General features: G+C 43.4%; 1 protein-coding gene across 5 annotated transcripts in view; it reads right to left on the bottom strand.

Moving 5' to 3' along the window:
* The window catches only part of HIVEP1 (HIVEP zinc finger 1), a 157,609-nt gene that overhangs the window by 112,844 nt on the left and 24,106 nt on the right, over positions 1–20,659 (bottom strand). The window lies entirely within an intron of this gene.

The following is a 20,659-nucleotide window of genomic DNA, read 5'->3' as shown; positions in this document are numbered from 1 at the left end:
GGGCACAAAATGAGGTCATTAGTGACTTCAGGTTTCAGTCATTAGTGACTGGAGATTGCAGCATCTGTATTTCCCTAGATTGCCTTCTTGGAGGACATTGTAACAGTCTACTAAAAAAATTAACTAGTAATGAAACAAAATGAGATTACAAAGCAATGAGGGACGTGAAAACTGAGACTCTCTAAAGCTGAAATCACACTCTCTTCCACTGGAGTGAAAGTCCAAGTGATGAAATAAACCTTGAACTGTGTCCGAGGGTTGCTCTACTCACCACTTTTGGAAACTAAAAGCACCTCATCCCAGACACTGCAGCTTATCAGCTTCATCTGTATACATGTCCTGATGTCAGACATGAAAAAGAGGGTGCAGAAAGCTTCAGCCAGCCAGTATTTAAACAGAGAGCTCCTTCGATCAGTGTGACTAACCAGAATCACAGCTCTAATCATAAGGGACACACGCCAGTGCAATTAGGGTCTTACAATCATAGAATGGTTTGGGTTGGAACAGACCTTAAAGATCATCCTATTTCAACCCTTCTGTCATGGGCAAGGACATCCTCCATTAGACCAGGTTTCTCCAAGCCTCACTTAGCCTGACTGAATATTCTCAGGCTTTCATTTGGAAACTGTTACTCATCATTAGTAACATCACACTAGTATCATGTCAGTATGAATGACCCCAACTAAACCTGTGAAACAAATCCAGAAGAAAATGTCTCCTCATGTGAGATCATAGCAGGGCCCAAATGACTTTAAAAAAAAAGTGTACATGAACTGAGATCTCTCCTGTGAAGGCTTTGTCATACCACTGTGACCTGGCCCTGGGCAGACAGCTGTGCTCCCAGCTCAGTGCTCTCCATAAATGAGTCTCATGAACAGAAACCAGACATCTAGATACAAACTGGGGGGGGGGGGGGGAATAAAAATTAGGAGGTATTTGCCACCAACACATTCAGCAGAACTCAGCCTGCATCATCTTGCTAGCTCACTCAGTGGTCTCCAAAAGCAGGAGACATGACAGAGAAGAGCTTTGAAGTGGAACTCACTGGCAAAGGGATTGAGAGTCGTAAGGGCCACAGCCTTCTCACCTCCCAAATTCCCCAAAGGAAAACCAGCTATATTGTGTATCTGCACTGTGCCTTTTCTGTTTCTCATCTCTGCCAATCCAACTGTTTCCATTTGCTAAACTCTTTCAATTGAAAACAACAAGGAAAACAAGATCTGTGTATTCCTGACATGTCATATACAGTTGTCACAAGAAACAACACTGCAGATACAGGAAAAAAAGAGCTATTTAAGTAAGGCTTTTTGTTATTTGGTTTGGGTTTTTTCCATTTTTTTATCTAAAGGTATTTCCAAATAATGAACAGGGGAAGAAGAGTTCACTAAGCTATACAGTGTTCATCCTAATCCAGACTGCTACACAAGGCAAAACTTCTTTACTACGAGGGATAACAAAGCACTGGAACAGACTGCCCAGTGAGGTTGTGGAGTCTCCTTCTCCGAGGTGATTCCAAACCTGCCTGGATGTGATCCTGGGCATTCTGCTCTGGGTGACCCTGCTTTAGCAGGGAGGCTGGGTGATCTTCAGAGGTCACCACATTAAATACAATTCAATAAAAATTCCTCCCTGGGTTTGAAATAGTCTTCAACAGCCTTCCAATGGTTTTGTCCTGTTGCACTATGATGTAAATCAAGTACATAGCCATTTTGAAACAAAAAAGGTACCTACCTCAGTCAGTTTAAACTATATTTAGACTGCAGTATTTTTACTACAAAAGAAGCCTAACAGAGGAACAACATGCTTGGAACATCTGTTGCAGTGACTGAAAGAAAACTCCACAGCTGTTGGGGTTTTTTTGAGATGCTGTCAATCAGCTGAAGAAAAGTATCAGTGAGATAGATTGTTTCTAAGAGGTACCTCACTCTGGCCTGACTTCTCCAAAACAATGATTAAAATAACCCCTTGTTGCATAATCCTCTCTGTTTGCTTATTATTATCATCTGCTATCTCTGTCTTGGGGGGGAAAAAACCCCAAAGCTAGCAAGCATGTTACAGTGTTAGATATATCTAAAATAATTCCATTTGCCTAAGTCTAAACCCCTCCATCCAATGACATCCAAATCTTAACATGTGCCAATGATTATTTACATTTAGATAATCAAGCATATGACTCAACACAATCCCTCAGACACAGGCCCCTAAGCAAAGCTGTCCTGTCACACAGCATATCCTGCAGAGATGATCAGAGACAAGAGCATTTACGACACAACTTTCCAGATGCTCCACGGCAGATGACAACAGGATGGATGTTCACCCTGCACTATTGCTGGCTCTCCAGGTGAGTTTCAATGCTGCTTGCTCCTTAGGTGGACCAAATCAAAGTTCTTTCCTACAATACATGTCCTGCCTGCTCAGGCCACATAGTCTTAATATGTGACAGTGAAAAAGGGAGGAGTTTCTGAGGCTGTTGGAGTGAGGCCAGAGAAGACCACAAAGATCATCCAGTGGCTGGAGCACCTCTGCTGTAAGGATGGGTTGAGGGAGCTGGAGTTGTTCAGTCTGGAGAAGGCTCCTGGGGGACCTTAGAGCTGCCTTCCAATACCTGAAGGGATCCTACAGGAAGGCTGGAGAGGGACTGTTCATGAGGGTGTCTAGAGACAGGACAAGGGGGAATGGTTTGAAGCTGAGGGAGAGCAGGGTTAGATTGGATCTTAGGAAGCTCTTCAATACAAGGGTAGTGAGACTCTGGAATAGGCTGCCCAGGGAGGTTGTAGATTCCTCCTACTTGGGGGTGTTCAAGGCCAGGCTAGATGAGGCCTTAAGCAGCTGAATCTAGTTGAGAGGTGTCCCTGCCCATGGCAAGGAGGTTGGAGTAGATGATCTCTCAGATCCCTTCCAATCTAAGCCATTCTAGCGTTCTAAGCTGTATTTAGGCTCCTGCTGAGCATGAGGTTAATAGAAAACTGCTACATTAAAAAGTAATGACAGGATTTATAGGATTCATTACAAGTTCATAGTGTATCCCTATCACAGGTCCAGCTGTGGCAACCAGCAAACAGTGTCTCTGCTCACTGTGACCAGGCTGAGGTTTTAAATGCATCATCCAATGCACTGTTCTCCTGAACTACAATCTGCTGGGACCCTTAAATCAGTAACATAATACTGTGATCAAGAGTAGCCTGTTACTTCACATCACCCCTATCTGACTCACAGCATCAGCACACAGCTAAGGCAGGCACATCTCTCTTGAGCTTTGGTGGAATAAGCCTTGAGGCTCAGAAGACAGTCCAGCAGGCTGCCAACATGAGAAGTTGCCTTTAATAACTAACAACAGTGTTGCCTGACATGAGACAACGCAGCTCACAAAGGGCTGGAGGTGGTTGTGAGTGCGTGGCCCGGGTGGTTCCCTTGTACTTGGTACTAAGCTGGGTTCAGGTGAGGTGAATATCACCATTACTGCTGTCCTCAGACAGGCTTGGGGAAAAACTTCTCACCAGGTCACAACACTGTCATGGGGCTGCTGGCTACAGCACCTGGGTTTTCAGCTAGAGCTGAAAACACCACACATTTTCTATCCCAAAAACTAAGATGTGAAATGGTTTAGTGAGTGTTGTGATAAAAATTAAAACAAGGACTTTAAACAAGCAGCCAAACAGTGCCTGAGCAGTGGCTGTGGATGCAAAAGCTTTCTGAGAACCTTCAATGTCAAACAGCAAAGACAGAACCAAGTATCAGCACTCAAGGACTGAAATTACTGTGAGAAGGGAGTGAAATGCCAAATCCTTGAAGTTCTCTGTTGGTTGTTTGGATGGGGAGGGGGAAAATTACATCAAACAAGGACAGGGATACTTAAATATTCAAGTAAATAGTTCAAAATCCTATTTCCTTTTCATATGTAAATATTTATGTTAACATATATTGTGCTGAAAAGATTCAGAAGACATTTATACATAAAATACAGACTTAAAAGCAGAATTTATCCCTCTGCATAATGTTTTCATGTAGACAGAAGGCTCTTCAAAAGGGACTGCTACACAAAGGAATCATTGTTAACTTCCAACTTCTGCATCAAATGTATTCATAGAATCGTTGAACAGTTTAGGTTGGAAGGGACCTTGAAGACCATCTAGTTGCAACCCTCCTATCAATGGGCAGGCACACATCCTTGACCAGGTTGCACAAGGTCTCACCCAACCTGGTTTTAGTGTGCCAATCAAAAAAGTTCACAATTCAGCCACAACCAGGAGATCACATTGAATCACAGAATCATTTTGGTTGCAAGAGACCTTTAAGATCATCAAGTACAACCATTAACCCCACACTACCAAGTCACCACTAAACTATGTCAAATATTTATATGTCTTTTAAATCCCTTCAGTTCTTTACAACCAATTAAGGAAAAGATGGTAGCTATATAACTCACTGTGGTGACACCAACACCTTGCTCCACATGCAGCTAAATCCCCACTGCACCTTCATTAAATCCTATGGATACAGATCCCACCATCCTGAGAGCAGAGCCTTGATTTCCTCTTGCATCCACTGGTCCATTCAGAGTGCTCTCCTCCCTTGCAGAGCTCTTTGCTCCTGATGTTTTTACCCCTCAAATCTCAACAGTCAGCAAGAGATACCTGTTCTAACCTCCAGTTCATGGGGAGACCTGGATCTACGATTCCAGAGCAATGAGAGGGTAGAATGGAATTTTCTCTGTAGGTAGCAGACGGGTAGAGCTCCTTTATGACTAATTATTTTAATGCTGCTGTGGTTTTATTGTAGCATTAATTATACAGCAGGGCGCCCACAGCTTTGTACAAGCATCTTTTTGAATAATTTAAAGCAAAATAAGAGGGAAACAGCAGTTACTCAGCACTTCTGCAAACTCAGATTTTAGCACTGATCACAGAAGACTCTAAACAACAAATCATGTAGTCACTGACGCACAGGCCTTGAACGATGAAGCACGGGTCAGTTCCACAGCTGGTTATCCCTCCACAGCAGAGCACACACTCAAGGACAGAAGCAGTGTAGGGTTACTAAGTGTAATATTTTGTGGATTCAGAATTTAGATTCTGAACCCAAAAACCTCTAACCCAGACCATAGCACAAGTAGGAAAAAATGTGGTAAATTAAACAACGTTTATTTCTATTCAGTTCTTAAAATGTTGGTTCAGAATAGCCCAAAGTGAAAGACCAATGGAGAAATAAAGTCCCCAAAGATCACTCTATGATTTCAACCCAGTTCTTGGCCACTTCAGTTAATAGTTGGCTCAGACATCATTTTAAAATAAAGAGGGTGATGCTGTAGCAGGGATGAGACATCCACCACCTCTCTGGGCAACCTGCTCCAGCATTTCACCACCCTCACAATAAGAATGAAATTTCTTTACAGTGAGGGTGGTGAAACACTGGCACAGGCTGGATGGAGAGGATCTGCATGCCCCATTCCTGGAAACACTCTGGACATGGAGAGGAGCTGCATGCCCCATTCCTGGAAACACTCTGGACATGGAGAGGAGCTGCATGCCCCATTCCTGGAAACACTCTGGACAGGGCCCTGAGCAACTTGATTTCTTTTCACTGTGGTGTAAATAGGGGGCAGGTGTTCAACCATTAAAAGGTCTCTTCTAACTTAATTCCACGGTTCTATGATTCTAAGATACTTGCTGAAGTGGTTTTACAACCACCATGGAGCGCCTGTCCCATCTGCTCCCAAATCCACCCTTGCACAGCTCTGTTAAGCCCTTCCCTTTCCTGCTGACGATGGAAGCAGTGTGGGGTAGCAGGTTTTAAGAGAGTTCCTTTAAGGTTAACGAGCAAATGTTGAAACCAACCAGGGTGCAGTCATAGCTGTGTGACTCTCCAAAAGAAAGCATTTAGAAACAGATTCATAAACAAGGGGATTGCGGCTGTCAGTAGGGGCTTAAAGGCCATAATCGGCATCAGACAACACGACGCAAACCGCGGCATTCGACGCAGTAGTTACCACACTCCTGTCCGTTTTCCAGCAACTTCTGCTGACTCAGGAGCACACATTGCTGGCATCCCTCCTGGGATGTCCCTCACACACACACGACACGCTCCTTTACACGCACATGAAATCAACAAGGTGAACAGGAAAGGCACTGGAATCAAGGTGCATATGTCAGAGAACTTTAAGTAAGCTAGTTCCATGCTTGCAGCGTTTCTCTTTTTTTCCAAGCACTCACATTAAGTGCTACACTGAATAAAAGCAGCTGAACAAACAATCTTGGGATTACTGGAAAAAACACAGTGGTGAAAATTTTGCAGGATTTTAGCCCACAACAAAGAACCCAGAGTTTTTTGTCCAACCTGGCAGGCAAATTGTTTCAATGAGCGAGGATTTCCCCTCTTTCCAGAAAGGAAACACCAGGGGGGGTGTTCTGCAGAGGTACCCACCTTGGACACTGCACAAGTAACCCTGCCATTCGTGAAGTGGAATAAAGAGACTGGGGAAAAGTTTAAAAAAAACCCACCACTTCTTGGAGCTTACAAAAATAGTACTGCTACAAGAAAATACATACAAACAAACCCAACCAAATTTATCTAACACTTCACACAAAAATCTCCTGAGCTGAGGCTTTTTTGCACAAAGAATACAAAAAGGTCACACAGAAAAGCAACTTAGAGTCATAGAATGTTAGAGGTTGGAAGGGACCTCCAGAGATCATCTAGTCCAGCCACGCTGTCAAAGCAGGATCACCCAGGGTAGTCCACAAAGGAATGCATCTAGATGGGTCTGGAAAGTCTCCAGAGAAGGAGACTCTACAACCTCTCTGGGCAGCCTGCTCCACCCTCACTGTAAAGAAGTTTCTCCTCATGTTGAGGTGAAAGCTTCTACATTCAAGTTTGTATCCATTGTTCCTTGTCTTATTACCGCGCACCACCAAAAAGAGCTTGGCCCCCTCCACTTGACACCCACCCCTCACATGTTTATACACATTGATCAGATCCCTTCTAACTGTTCTCAAGACTAAACAGTCCCAGGTAACTCAGTCTCCCCTCATAGGGGAAATGCTCAAGTCCCCTAATCTCATGGCTCTCCGCTGGACTCTCTCCAGCAGATTTCTGTCTCTTGAACTTTTGTGGGGCTGCTGGCTATATTTCTTTGCCAACTGAATATGTATACCTAAGTTTGTTCTCTTCAGGTTTTGACTTACTGGCTTGCGTGTGTGACTGAAATGCTTTTTCTCGTAAGTGACAGTAACTACAATGTATCTAAACGACTAAGTATCCTGGCAGGAGCAAGCCCCATATAAAGGGCTTCCTTGGACTTGGACTGCAACATGCCAGACTTCAGTGGGCACCAATACTAGCAAGCAAATGTTAGCATTAATAGCAGTGTTAATATCAATGTCTTGCACGTACAAGTACACTTCTTGGCTATCTGCTAGCCTCCATCAGGTTATAACCTTGACACCCACACTGAATTTCAGTGCATTATTGCCAAAATCCTTTTGGCATCAGATTTACTAACTACAGAAAAAAATATTCCATGTTTTGACCTCCTCTTCCTTCCCAGTGAAAGATTATTGTGATTTTTATCCAAATTAACTTCAGTCCTTTGGCTGGGGAAAAAAGAGGACTAAATGCAAACACTTAACAATACTCATTAATAACACAGACATTGCAATAACAGCATAAAAATGAGGGAACAGAAGCTACTGTGCCTCCATGGGACAAAGCACAAGTCAGAGAACAACACAGGTGGCTTTGAACCATTTTGTGTTCTCCTTTCTCTTGAGCACTGTTGGAGTTGGAAGGTCCCTGGTCTGACCTGCATGGCTGCAGCCTCCCTGCTTTTATACTGAGCATTCTTAGGAACTGCTGTGTCCCACAGCCTGGACCTTCCCTGATGCACTCATCCTGACTTTTACTGTACAGCTTATGAGAAAAGTCCAGGGCTGAAGCACATTCTCCAGGATCAAATTAAAACTGGTTCGGACTTCTTGGCGATAATTGATAAGACTGCAGTTCTCATGAAGATCTCAGCCTCCATACATACATGTTGCTATGGCTTCTCCTTTTACTGGTAACATGGAAATTATACTATGTTTTGGGCTGGGAGACCTTCAAAGGTCATCTAGTTTAACCCCCCTGCAGTGAGCAGGGACATCTTCAACTAGATCAGGTTACTCAGAACCCCATCCAACCTGAGCCCCTGTCAAACAGGCAGTTTTTGAAGAACTGAAGCTCTCCAAGAAGACAATTCAGGCAGAGCAGAATACCTCAATAATTACATTACACACTTAGCAAAGCCTTGTCCACAGCACATGCACGACTAAGTTTCAGCAAGTTATTCTGAAGTCACATCTTGTGCAAATCAACTGTTGAGTTTAGCTACAGCAGCTTTTGGCAAACTATTTATCAGAACCACCACTGGGCAGACACCTAGATTTTGTTGTACAGCCAAGACCAAAGCTGCTTAACTGAAAAGTTCCTTTCTTTTCATTGTTCCATGCAGGTGCATAAGGATCACTGCAATACTGGGCTTTATTGGAAAGCTTCTATATGGTCATACACTCCAAACTCCAAGGAAAACAAACAGAAAGTTAAACTCTGGTCATACTTTTATTTATATTGGTCACAGTAATCCTCCTTTTCTCTGAAGTAGCCAAAACCCTGTGTTTGTGCACGCCTCTGGCCTCGGGAGACATCCCTGACAGGGTAAAAGCAGCTTGACAGAGTGAGGTTGGTGTGGGGCAGCCACAGGGGAGGTCATGCTGCGCTCATTTGGAAAGTACCTCGCAGCCATGCCTCAGCTCATTGTGAAATGAGAAAGGCCACGTCTTCCTGGTTTGTATAAAGGTTATCAGAAAACCACAGACAGTTCCCACAGCAGTTAACTAACAAATACTCTTGGAGAATGGGGAAAAAAAAAAAAAGAGTAGGTGTGCATGCATGTGGAAAGCTGTTTTCTTAAACACAAACTAGAGAACTTCATGAGCTAAAACCCGGGAGAAGGGTGCCCATTCTACAGCAGCTGCTTTACCAAAGGCAGGTAGGTAAAACGGTCTTATTTCCTACGTATAAAGTGCAACAGAATCCACAAGCTGCTGAGAAACTACTATCCAAAATTAAAGAAAAAGAATAAACAAGGAAAACCAACAACAACCAAACCAACCAACCAAAAAAAAAAAACCACCCCATTAAAAAATTCCCAAGGTGCAGTTCAGATCAGGAGAAGGTGCTGCCAATATAAGACTTTCCACTGCTCTTACCAGAGGTTCCCATCTTTATCAAGGCATCCAAAAGTTAGTTTGAAAAAACAGACTTTAAATTCTGCTTCTGAATACGCCAGCCCATGTGCATGGTTACACAACACGCTGTAACTGAGTTTCTTCTCCTACTCAGAGCATTAGGCAGTTCTAAAAGGTGTTACTAAGTCTTTAATGACATCATAAACCTTGGCAGTGTTTGATAATTTCCTCAGGGAGTCGATAGAGGAAGTAAAAAGGCTACAGAAATCTCACTTTTTTCTTCTTAGGTTCCAAACCTTCACAGCAGTGCAATCATGTGGAAGAAGCCAATATGATGTATCAGGTGAAAGGCAGCAAGTAAATACATTTCAAGTTCCTTTTTAATTGAAGAAAAATAAATATAATCATTTAAGCCAACTGCAGGAAGCTCTGGCTCAAGGCTGAGCACCCGAGGTTAAGAACTCTACTGTTAGTGTTTTGTAATCAAACCTCCAATTTAGTGCTGTGTTCCATTTAGCAATTACCAGCTGAATTAGCTCCTGAATTCAGTGCTGCCAGAGTTGGGCAGCAAGGGCTGCATGCACCCATGGCAATCTGCCCTTGAAGACCAGGGTAAAATTTGCTGCTGGGGTCCACTCCCCACCTGTTCCCCAGAATGACCATCAGCTGGGAGTGATTTACTGATTGCAAGGTAGTGTTTTATCTCCAGACACTGCAATCTTTCACCAACCTGCTCAAGCATCACATCCCCTTGCCTGCACACCATACACATCACAGAGGGCTTGAAAATGTTTCATGGCCTCATTTATTTTAGGAACAAGAGAGATGCTGCTGACTATAGACCAATGCTGCTTTAGAATCACAGAATCATTTTGGTTGCAAGAGACCTTTACGATCATCAAGTACAACCATTAACCCCACACTACCAAGTCACCACTAAACTATGTCAGATATTTGTATGTCTTTTAAATCCCTTCAGGGATGGTGACTCCACTTGCACGGGCAGCCTCTTCCAGGGCTTGACAACCCATGTGGGTAAGAATTTTTTCCTAATATCCAACCTAAACCTCCCCTGGTGCAGCTTGAGGTGATTTTCTCTAGTCCTATCACTTGTTACTTGAGAGAAGAGAAAACCCCACCTCACTCTAAGCTCCTTTCAGGGAGCTGTAGTGAGTGAGGTCTCCCTTCAGTCTCCTTTTCTCCAGGCTAAACATCCTTAGCACTTCCTCAAGAGCTGGGTTCTAGTTGCTTCACCAGCCTCATTGCTTTTCTTTGGACACTACTTTAGGGGAACACTGTAGGCTGTAATTCCTTAGGATGTGAGTAGCAAAGATGAAAACTCCTTGTGTAACAGCAGCAGTGGGCTGCTCCTACCGGTTAGCAGCGTCCTGTCTAACCAGGGAAATCATCAATATGTACAAAAAGAACCAAGTTCTGTCCCCAGAGTTGCAGTAACTTAAATCCAACAGCAAGGAACATGCTCAAGGAAGACTCAGTGGGGGATTTTTCATTCAGCTTCTCTCACATACAAAACATGTTCATCTATAGCAATATTCCTGTTTTTGTAGCTCTGGTGTTTGTTTGTCATTAGGCATTATGAAACTTACTTTAGCAAATATGTTTTGTGGGTTGCAATCCATAGCTTGTTAACCACTATATTCATTTAGGGACTATACATATGCTTTTTCAAATATAGACATAAGGGGAAGTAAAAATCATGCCAGAGAGCATTGGTTAGTTCCAAGGAAAGATGGCATCTATAATCTGGCAGCCTTCAGACATGAGAAGAGTACAAACACAGTCAGACTCTATTTTTTTTTGTCATTTGTGTGGGCCTTATCTTTTGTCTTGGTGATCCCAACTTCTACAGTTGCTTGTATCTCAAAGCAGTCTTATTTTTTTTATTACAAAATACACAGCATGGCTTCTTCTAGCTCTGGCACTGTACTAGAAAACAAATGAAAAACACCTTCCCACAATTCTGAGTGCTTCCAGAAACTTGTTTTTAATGTGATAAAATGCTGTTACAATTCACTACTTCACTACCAAACCTCTTACAGAAGGGGCAGTATGGTTGGCAAACAGAAAATAACAAATGACTTATTATTGGGATTCTAATAAAGCAGAGAGGGTAAAGTGGTCATACCAGACCAGTACAACTCAGAGATGTGGTATCCATCTCCCAACAGAAAGTCAGACAGAGATTCAGAAGTCATACTGAAATTAGGGAAGGGGTTGTTCCTCTGTACTCAGTACTGGTGAGGATGCATCTTGAATACTGGGTTCAGTTTTTGGGTCTTGCACTACAATAGGATACTGAGGTGCTAGAGTGTGGCCAAAGAAGGGCAACAAAGCTGGTGCAGGGTCTAGAAAATAAGTCATTAAGAGAAGCAGCTGAGGGAACCGGCATATTTAGTCCAGAGGTAAGGAGGCTCAGGAAGACCTTCTTGCTCTCTACAGATACCTGAAAGTAGGTCGTAGTGAGGTGGGGGTTGGTCGCTTCTCCCAGGGAACCAGTGATAAGACAAGAGGAAACAACCTTGAGCTGTGCCAGGGGAGGCTTAGGTTGAACATTAGGAAAGCCCTGGGACAGGCTGCCCATGGAAGTGCTGGAGTCCCCATCCTTGAATGGGCTTCAAGATATGCAGATGCCATGCCACGAGACATGGTTCAGCAGTGCACCTGGCAGTGTTGGGTTAATGGTTGGACTTGATGATCTTAAAAGTCTCTTCCAATGAAAACAATTCCGTAATTCTAAATTATTTACATTACCTTCACACATCAGGACTGGTGCAGAGGTGTTGGATCCTCCCAAAAGCCCCAGCTTGCAAAGCCTTCTGCACTTCATGATCCCTGGCTTCCTTCTCGGTCTGCTATCAGCTTCCTGACAGGGCAAGCCTGGCTGTCAGCAGAGGAGCCCCTGTTCCCCAGCACCAGCATCCTTGCTTGCCAGCTGCCACAACTGAGAGAGGAATTTGTGTCTCACATTCACATACAGCAAATAACAAACCCTACAAAGCTGAAGTGCTAGCAGTGAGGCTTCCTAACAGGGAAAAACAGACCTGCTCCAAGCTAGCTGGCTGGCTCCTTGGTTTTCTCTTTGGTTATGTTGTAACCAAGATGGAAAGCACACAACATTTTGGATTTTTTGTTAAACAAAAGTGCATTGTTGGTTCTATGAATAAAAATAACCAACCAAAACAAACAAACAAAAAAACCCAAACCCCAAAAGCTCCAAGCCCCTGCCAGCAGCAGGAGTATCTGTCTACATGTCAACAAGAGGAAGCTTGTATCAAACATCCCCTGCAAGGGTTCCCTCCAGAGGGCTGCTTCTCCCCACAATACTGAAGTCCAGCCTGTCCTAGAAGCATCTAATTCCTTTCCTCGCCAGCACTTCCCTCCCCTGCCTCTACTGAAAATGTAGGGTTATACACAAGCAGATCTGCACCAAAGAAAACCATGGGGCTGGGAAGCCCAGCAGAGGACCAGGGCCAGAGGCACAGCTTTTCAGCCACTGCCTTTTCCTCTCAAACCTACTCCACCTCTTGCTGTGTGGAAGGGATGGCCATCACTTGGTGGCCAGCCATGCACTGTCCTCTCTTTGTTGCTCAGTGAACAGCCCCAGGCCCACTCTGGCTTGTTTTTCAGTTCAGCTGGTAAAAGGCAACGTTTAAAGACAAGTCTGGCTGCTGGAATGTAATACTTGTAGTCATCACCAAAGGTAAATTTATTCTCTTCTGATGCATCTATGATCTACTTCTAATGCGAATGTTCTTCACAGAGAGTTGTTAGCCGTTGGAATGGGCTGCCCAGGGAGGTGGTGGAGTCACCACCTGGAAGTGTTCAAGAAGGGATTGGATGTGGCACTCGGTGCCATGGTTTAGTTGTCATGAGGTGTTAGCTATTAGGTAATAGGCTGGACTTAATGATCTCTGAGGTCTTTTCCAACCTGGGTGATTCTGTGGTTCCCATTTTGGCTTTCCACCAGCCAGAGCCTCATGACTTGCTAGTCATGAGTAGTCAGGTTGGACTTGATCCCTGAGGTCTTTTCCAACCTTACTGATTCTATGATCTACTTCATAGTGTCTGAACAATGGGAGAGCTCTATGCAATGAGCTCTAAGTTGTAACACAGAATAACTTCTTTCCTGTGAGGGTGCCAGAGCCCTGGAACAGGCTGCCCAGAGAGGTTGTGGAGTCTCCTCCTCTGCAGAGACTCCAGACCCACCTGGATGTGATCCTGGGCAAGCTGCTCTAGGTGACTCTGCTTTATCAAGGGCGTGTTGAACTAGATGATCTTCAGAGGTCCCTTCCAACCCCCACCCTTCTTACTCACTATGTTACAATCACAATAGATATCTATACAAAGAACCCATTCTTATCACCATTTAAGAAAGGAAGGTATTTCTACTGACACCACAGAAAACTTCTTGGGGAGGTTTCACAGGCTTCAAATATGTTCAGTGTTTTAAAATAAAGAGTTTGTTCTGCAGATTGTAGCTGCACTGTAAAAGGGAAATAAAACCATTCGGTGTGCTTCCTCCAGGTTTAAGGAAGTAATTAAGTGCTGCACACTTTATAGTATTTAATTTGCCTTAGCTTGTGGAAAATAATTGATCACACAGGGGGACATATTCAAAATTCTGATTTAGTTTACTTGAAAACTATTTAAAAGGCAATATTAACTGATATATAGGTTGCTGAATCCCTCTGCCAATACTTGCTGATTATCCCAGCAGTTTTCCTTCCTATTTCTGTATGAAAGAAACAGCCAACTAATTCATTAACCAGGAGGTGCTGATTACACACATATTGTTACCAAAAGCACAAACTACACTTTCTTCCTTTCTCTCAGTTACAGTAATTTTAGGTGCTTGCAAAACAAGTAGACTGGAAATATTCAGCCTGAAATCTGATATGGAAATAATACTTGGGCAATGCCTCCATAGGAACCCAAGTAAGACACACAAATTCCACACACTCAAAGCCTAACTAGTAGCTATTCACCATGAAGCATTCCATTTTAAAAGTGAGCAGAGCTGAACAGACACAGAGTACTTTTTTTGTCCCAGAGGAGGTCCACAGATCTGCAGTATTCCCTGAATTTTACATTTGTATCTCCTTTAACTTAAAATTAGTTTCCAAATGCAAAATAAAACCCCCTTATTTTCTTTATTTTGTGTGTGTGTGGCCTAAGTACAGAAGACTCTGTTGTATGTACAAGGAATGAATGTTGCTTTGTAATAAAGTGATTCAAGCAGGTATTTTTGATTTTACAGCCCCCAAACCGAGAAAAAGGAAGACACTAAGTTGCTGGAGTGGGTGCAAAGAAGCAGCTGGTGAAGGGCCTAGAGAATGAGTTTCATGAAGAGTGGCTGAGGGAACTGGGACTGTTTAGTCTGAGGAAGAAGAGGCTGAAGGGAGACATAGAATACATAGAATAAACCAGGTTGGAAGAGACCTCCAGATCATGGCATCCAACCCATGAACCAATCCAACCCACCTAAACAACTAAACCATGGCACCAAGCACCCCATCAGGTCTTCTCCTGAACACCTCCAATGATGGTGACTCCACCACCTCCTTGGGCAGCCCATTCCAATGGGCAATCACTCTCTCTGTATAGAACTTCTTCCTAACATCCAACCTAAACCTCCCCTGGTGCAGCTTGAGACTGTGTCTGCTTGTTCTGGTATTGGCTGCCTGGGAGAAGAGACCAACATCCACCTGTCTACAATCTCCCTTCAGGTAGTTGTAGAGAGCAATAAGGTCACCCCTGAGTCTCCTCCAGGCCAAGCAACCCCAGTTCCCTCAGCTTCTCCTCATAGGGCCTGTGTTCCAAGCCCCTCACCAACTTCGTTGCCCTTCTCTGGACTTGTTCCAGCAAGTCAACATCCCTCCTAAATTGAGGGGCCCAGAACTGGACACAGTAGACCTTACCACCCTCTACAATTACCTGAAAGGACAATATAGAGAGGTAGGTGCTGGTCTCTCCTCACACATAACAGAACAAGATAGCACAAGATAGCAATAGAACAAGAGGGAACGGCCTCAATCTGCACCAGGATAGTTTTAGGCTAGACATTAGTTAAAAATTGTTCACTGAAACACTGGTCTAGCTGCCCAGGAAGGTGGTTGACTCATCATCCCTGATTGCATTTAAAGGTCATTTAGATGTGGCATTTAATGATATGGGTTATTGGTCCGCTTGGTAGAGTAGGGCTAATGGCTGGACATGATGATCTCAAGGGTCTTTTCCAACCTGAACTATGATTCTACAAAATGGACTAGCACTTTTGCCACCACTTCCCACCCACATACATTTATTTGTGGTTACAACAGCGTCCCAAATTGTCTTCACGAATTCACCACTGTGATGGCCAGAGCCCCAAAAAGTGACTAACTGTAGAAGAAGCTGATAGCTGAAGACAATTTAGAAATATCACCCCCCAAGGTCAAATTTGTCATCGATTTAATACATCAGGTTTGGTCTCTAAGTAAACCTAACAACACATATTCATGTCATGCATAATGGTAATAAAGTGTTATAGCTCCAGAAGACAAAGTGCTACATGATGCAATGAAACTCTTCTAGTACATGATGTGCTGAATTAAGACAGACAGACACAGGAATTTTAAGGATCCACCTCATCAGCAAGACTCATTCCTAGATAAGCTTAAAGAATATGATACTGCCAGCATCTCGATTGCCATATAACTAACGCAAGAAAACGGGGGGGGGGGGGGAGGGGGGAGAAAGGAGCTTAAAACAACAACAACAAAATCAACAAAAATATGAACTTAAACTTTCTTCCTTTAATTGAAGAAAAGGCTCCTCCTTAGGAAGCATTATAAAGGCACAGAGCACCCACAAAGAGCTGGATCCTCAGATTTCTGTAACTATAAAACACTTTGGACAAAATCCTAGAGAAACAGGTTGAATAAAATATATGACAACAGTCCCTGAGTCTGTACTTTGTTGTTACACTTTAAATGTTTTGTTTGTGCTAACTCAGAACCTAACCCGCCACTTGGCTGAAATAAACCAAGTTTTGCTTGAAGTTTCTCCAGCACCTCCAGTTGCTTTTGCAAGGTCACACTGAGGACTTGCACTATCAAACGCCAAGAAAAAGCAAGATGTTTTGCCAAGCAGGCAATATCCAGTGCCTCTCTCTGGCAAAGGGCAGAAAAAAACAAAGGCAAGGGCAATGCAGGACTCTGGGAAATGCCTGCTTTCACTTCTTTTTCCCCCCTTTAAGTCCTTTAAAACAAAGACCCATCACTTGAGCTGCATTTATTTCTTTGGCTGACAATAGTCAGGATGGCAAGGCAATATTTTCAGTATCACCAACTTCTGATGTATTTCAGTTGCTCTTTTTCCTCCTTTGCTCTTTTTCTTCCTTTCCCTTTGCAAGCAAAATCTTCCTAAACAGTATTTTGCATACCCTTGGGCACAATGATAATTATGAAAGGCAGGTGGGCTTACTTCCAGGAAACATAATACCTAATGGCCACAACTTTTCAGAGCTCAATGACAAAAATCTCATCTTCTTTATAGTTCCTGCACCCCCCCTAAAACACCATTACACCATGAGGTTGGTAACTCACAGAGTAGTGTCAGAAAAAGCTTTCTCTTACCAGTCCAATCTGTGCATAATTCACAAAAAACAGTTATACCCTTTAGGTTCATAAAGGGTAAAACTGAGTATTTCTGTGCAAGCAGCATGTCTGTTGCAGTAAAAGAATTATAGAATAGTTTGGGTTGGAAGGAACTGTTAAAGGCCATCTAGTGCAACTCCCCTGCAGCAAGCAGGGACATTTTACACAGAGAGAGTGATTGCCCATTGGAATGGGCTGCCCGGAGAGGTGGTGGAGTCACCATCACTGGAGGTGTTCAGGAGGAGACTTGATAGGGTGCTTGGTGCCATGGTTTAGTTGATTAGGTGGTGTTGGATGATAGGTTGGACACAATGATCTTGAAGGTATCTTCCAACCTGTCTATTCTATTCTATTCTATCTGCAAGTAGATCAGGTAGCTCAGAGCCCCATCCAACCTGACCTGGAACGCTTCCAGGGATGGGGCATCTACCACCTCCCTGGGAAACCTGGGCCAGAGTTTTACCACCCTCAGTGTCATGAATTTCTTCCTTCTAATCTGAATTTCCCCTCTTTTAGCTTAAAACTATCATCCCTTGTCCTGTCACAACAGGCCCTGCTAAAAAGAGCGTCCCCACCTTTCTTGTGGGTCCCCCTGCTCCTTACTGCTTCCAGCACTTGTCGTACAATGTCACCACGGAAATGGCTTGTAACACTTCAACTAGTTTTTGAAGCCCTACACCAGCAACTGACTGCAATAATACATCTTTTTTTCTTTCCTTCTCAAAGTCTAGTATAACAGATGGATATTCATGCCCAATATTATCCTGTGCAATGTCCTGAGTTATACCACAAATGGCTTATGTAACACTGCTAACACAAACTACTCTGCAGCCATGAATGGGAACTCTGTTGTTGAAGCCTTTGCCAACTGCATTCATCACTCTTGCTTCTGCTAACGTTGAGGGGGGACAAAGGCTATATTCTGTCCTTCAGGGCAGCACAGCAGTCATGCTGTAAATTACTGCAAACACAACACGCCAGCAGCACCCTCATTACTACTTTCTTGCTCTCCTTTCCAATACATAAATGCAGCATAGAACTCCTCACACTGTGCTGAAAATAATAAAAAACCCAAAGATAACCACGGGACAGCCTTTCCATATCAAGAACACAGATCCCACTTTCCCCATCTGGATCTAATTTGGGGGCTTTGGGGGGCAGGGATTGTTTGCTTGGTTTTGTTTGTTTGGGGGGGGGGGGGGTTTGTTTTGTTATTTGGGGGTTTGGTTCATTTTTCATCAAGCATCTATCTTCATCCTTACCTTTTCTTCTACATCATATCTTCAGAGCTGCTATTCAAGTGTATCAGTAATTTAAAGATAATCTTCACCAGAACAGCATCATCTGTACCTCTACAAGAATCTACTCCACAGTCTCTGGGGTAATGTTTTATCCTTCTCTATTGTCTTTATTTCAGGCAGATAGAAAAAAAAAAATCAAGCTTGGAGAAAGCTCTAAGGAAGTTTCATTTATAACCAGATGTAAACAATTTCCCATGTAGGTAAATAAATTATCCAGGACTGATTCCTCTCCTCCATAACCTCTTGTTCTGTCTCTGTTCCCTGTCCATCTTTTTTTTTCCCCTACATATATATATATAGAGAGAGAGAGAATCTGGGCTGTCTGGCTGCTAGGTGTGCCCTCAATATCACCATGAAATTGAAGATAACCTAGAGTAGAGACTTCAGAAAGCCCACATCTAATAATAAAGCTGTTTGCAGAAAACTGGGAATTCCAGATACTATTACAAGCCTAGAAGGATAGGTATGAATACAGAAACAACGTAAATCAGGCTTGACTCTGATGCCCCGAGAGAAACCACTTCTGTATCAATACTATGCCTGCCTCAGGAACAAAGAAATACCTATCAGCATCTTTACTACCTTTAGGAAGAAAAAAAAATATATATATAATACTAGTATGCACAAACATCATGCACAGTAAGTTTTATCAGGATTTAAAAGAGTGCCATTAAATACCACAGAGATCAAAGGCTTAAAGGTACCTGACCTTGCCCAGCATTGCCACCAGTGCCTCTGGCCCAACAGCCCCACTCATCCCCAGCCTACCTGAGCCACTGCTTAACTCAGAAAGTGTCCCTTACAGAATCACAGAATTGTTTGGTTGGTAAAGATCTTTAAGGTCCATCCATTAGCTGAATCTACCAAGCCTGGTGCTAAACCATGTCTGTTTGCACCACATCTCTGCATCTTTCAAACACCTCCAGGGATGGGGATTCAACCACTTTCCTGGGAAGGTTGTTCCACTGTTTGATAACCCTTTCAGTGAAGAACTTTCTTCTATCATCCAATCTTCCCTGCTGCAACTTGAGGCTGTTTCCTTTTGTCCCATCACTTAATATTAGTGTGAAGAGACCACCACCCATGTCATCACGACCTCCTTTCAGGTAGCTGCGGAGGGCAAGAAGGACTCCTCTGAACCTCCTTTTCTCCAGACTAAACAACTGCAGTTCCCTCAGCTCTTCCTCATAAGACCTGTTCTCCAGAGCCTTCACCAGCTTCATTGTGACATGAGCCAGCAACGTGAGCTCACAACCCAGAAGCCAACTGTATCCTCAGCTACATCAAAAGTAGAGTGGCCAGCATGTTGAAGGAGGGGATTCTGCCTCTCTGCTCTGGTGACACCACACCTGGAGAACTGTGTCCAGACTGGGAGTCCTCAGCACAGAAAAACATGGACCTGTTGGAGCTGATCCAGAGGAGGCCACAACAATAACTGGAGGGCTGGAATACCTCTGCTATGAAGAAAGGATGAGAGAGTTTGGGTTGTTCAGCCTGAAGAAAAGACTCCAGGGAGACCTTATTGAAACCTTTCAGTACTTAAAAGGAGTCTGTAAGAAAGATAGGGACAGCCTTTTCAGCAGGGCCTGTGGAGACAAGACAAGAGGTGACAGTTTTAAACTAAAAGAGCAGAGATTTAGACCAGATGCTAGGGAAAAAAAAAATTTCCAGTGAGAGTGATGAAACACTGGCACAGGTTAGCCAGAGGGGCGGTAGATTCCTCATCCCAGGCCAGGTTGGAAGGTGCTCCGAGTTGAAGATGTCCCTGCTCACTGCAGGGGTGTTGGACCAGAAGGCCTTTAAAGGCCCTGTCCAACCCAAACCATTCTATTAGTCTATGTATGCTGCTGCAAACCCCAGATTCCTTACACCACTCACCTGCTTCTGCAGGGATTTAATTTGGAGAGAGCATACTTTGATGTGAAACTCCACAATCACCGCACCTGGATTTTTTCCAAGTACAGTATGGCAGCATCAGGGTAAAAAAAGAAGGGGGCAGATTTTAATGCTGCATAAATATGCCCGTACAGCTACTGGCTATGAGCACTAAGAAATGGCTGAACTCATAAGCTTATTAGCTTCCATGCTGAACTTTGTATTTCTAATTAGCAGCCACTCAAAAATTTCTGTTATGTTGAAACATTCCTAAAATGAAGCACTTCAGGTCCCCTGGTACAAGATTTTCTACTATTTTAGAAGGACCACTGCTTGCCTCTTAAAGTTTCTCTACTCCCTTTGGCTTTTCCCTGTCATTTACTGAGAATGTTGGATGGTTTGGGTTTTTTAAAGTATCTATTTACTGAAGCACTCCACTGGAAGAGGAGAGGACTGACACAAAACTATTTCTTTAAATCAACTCTCTGACTTCAATAGCATGTAATTCAAATGCTTGCTTTGAAAAGAAGTCTGACAACTTTTGTTTACATGCCTTAACTTGCTCATTTGCATGCCAGAAAATATTTTCAAGTCATTAACTGGA

This window comes from Melanerpes formicivorus, unplaced genomic scaffold (genome assembly GCF_026170545.1).
Source record: "Melanerpes formicivorus ecotype bairdi unplaced genomic scaffold, bMelFor1.0.p_v2 SCAF_109, whole genome shotgun sequence".
NCBI lineage: Eukaryota > Metazoa > Chordata > Aves > Piciformes > Picidae > Melanerpes > Melanerpes formicivorus.
The sequence above is the reverse complement of the archived record's forward strand: the minus strand, read 5'-3'. Positions and strand labels throughout refer to the sequence as shown.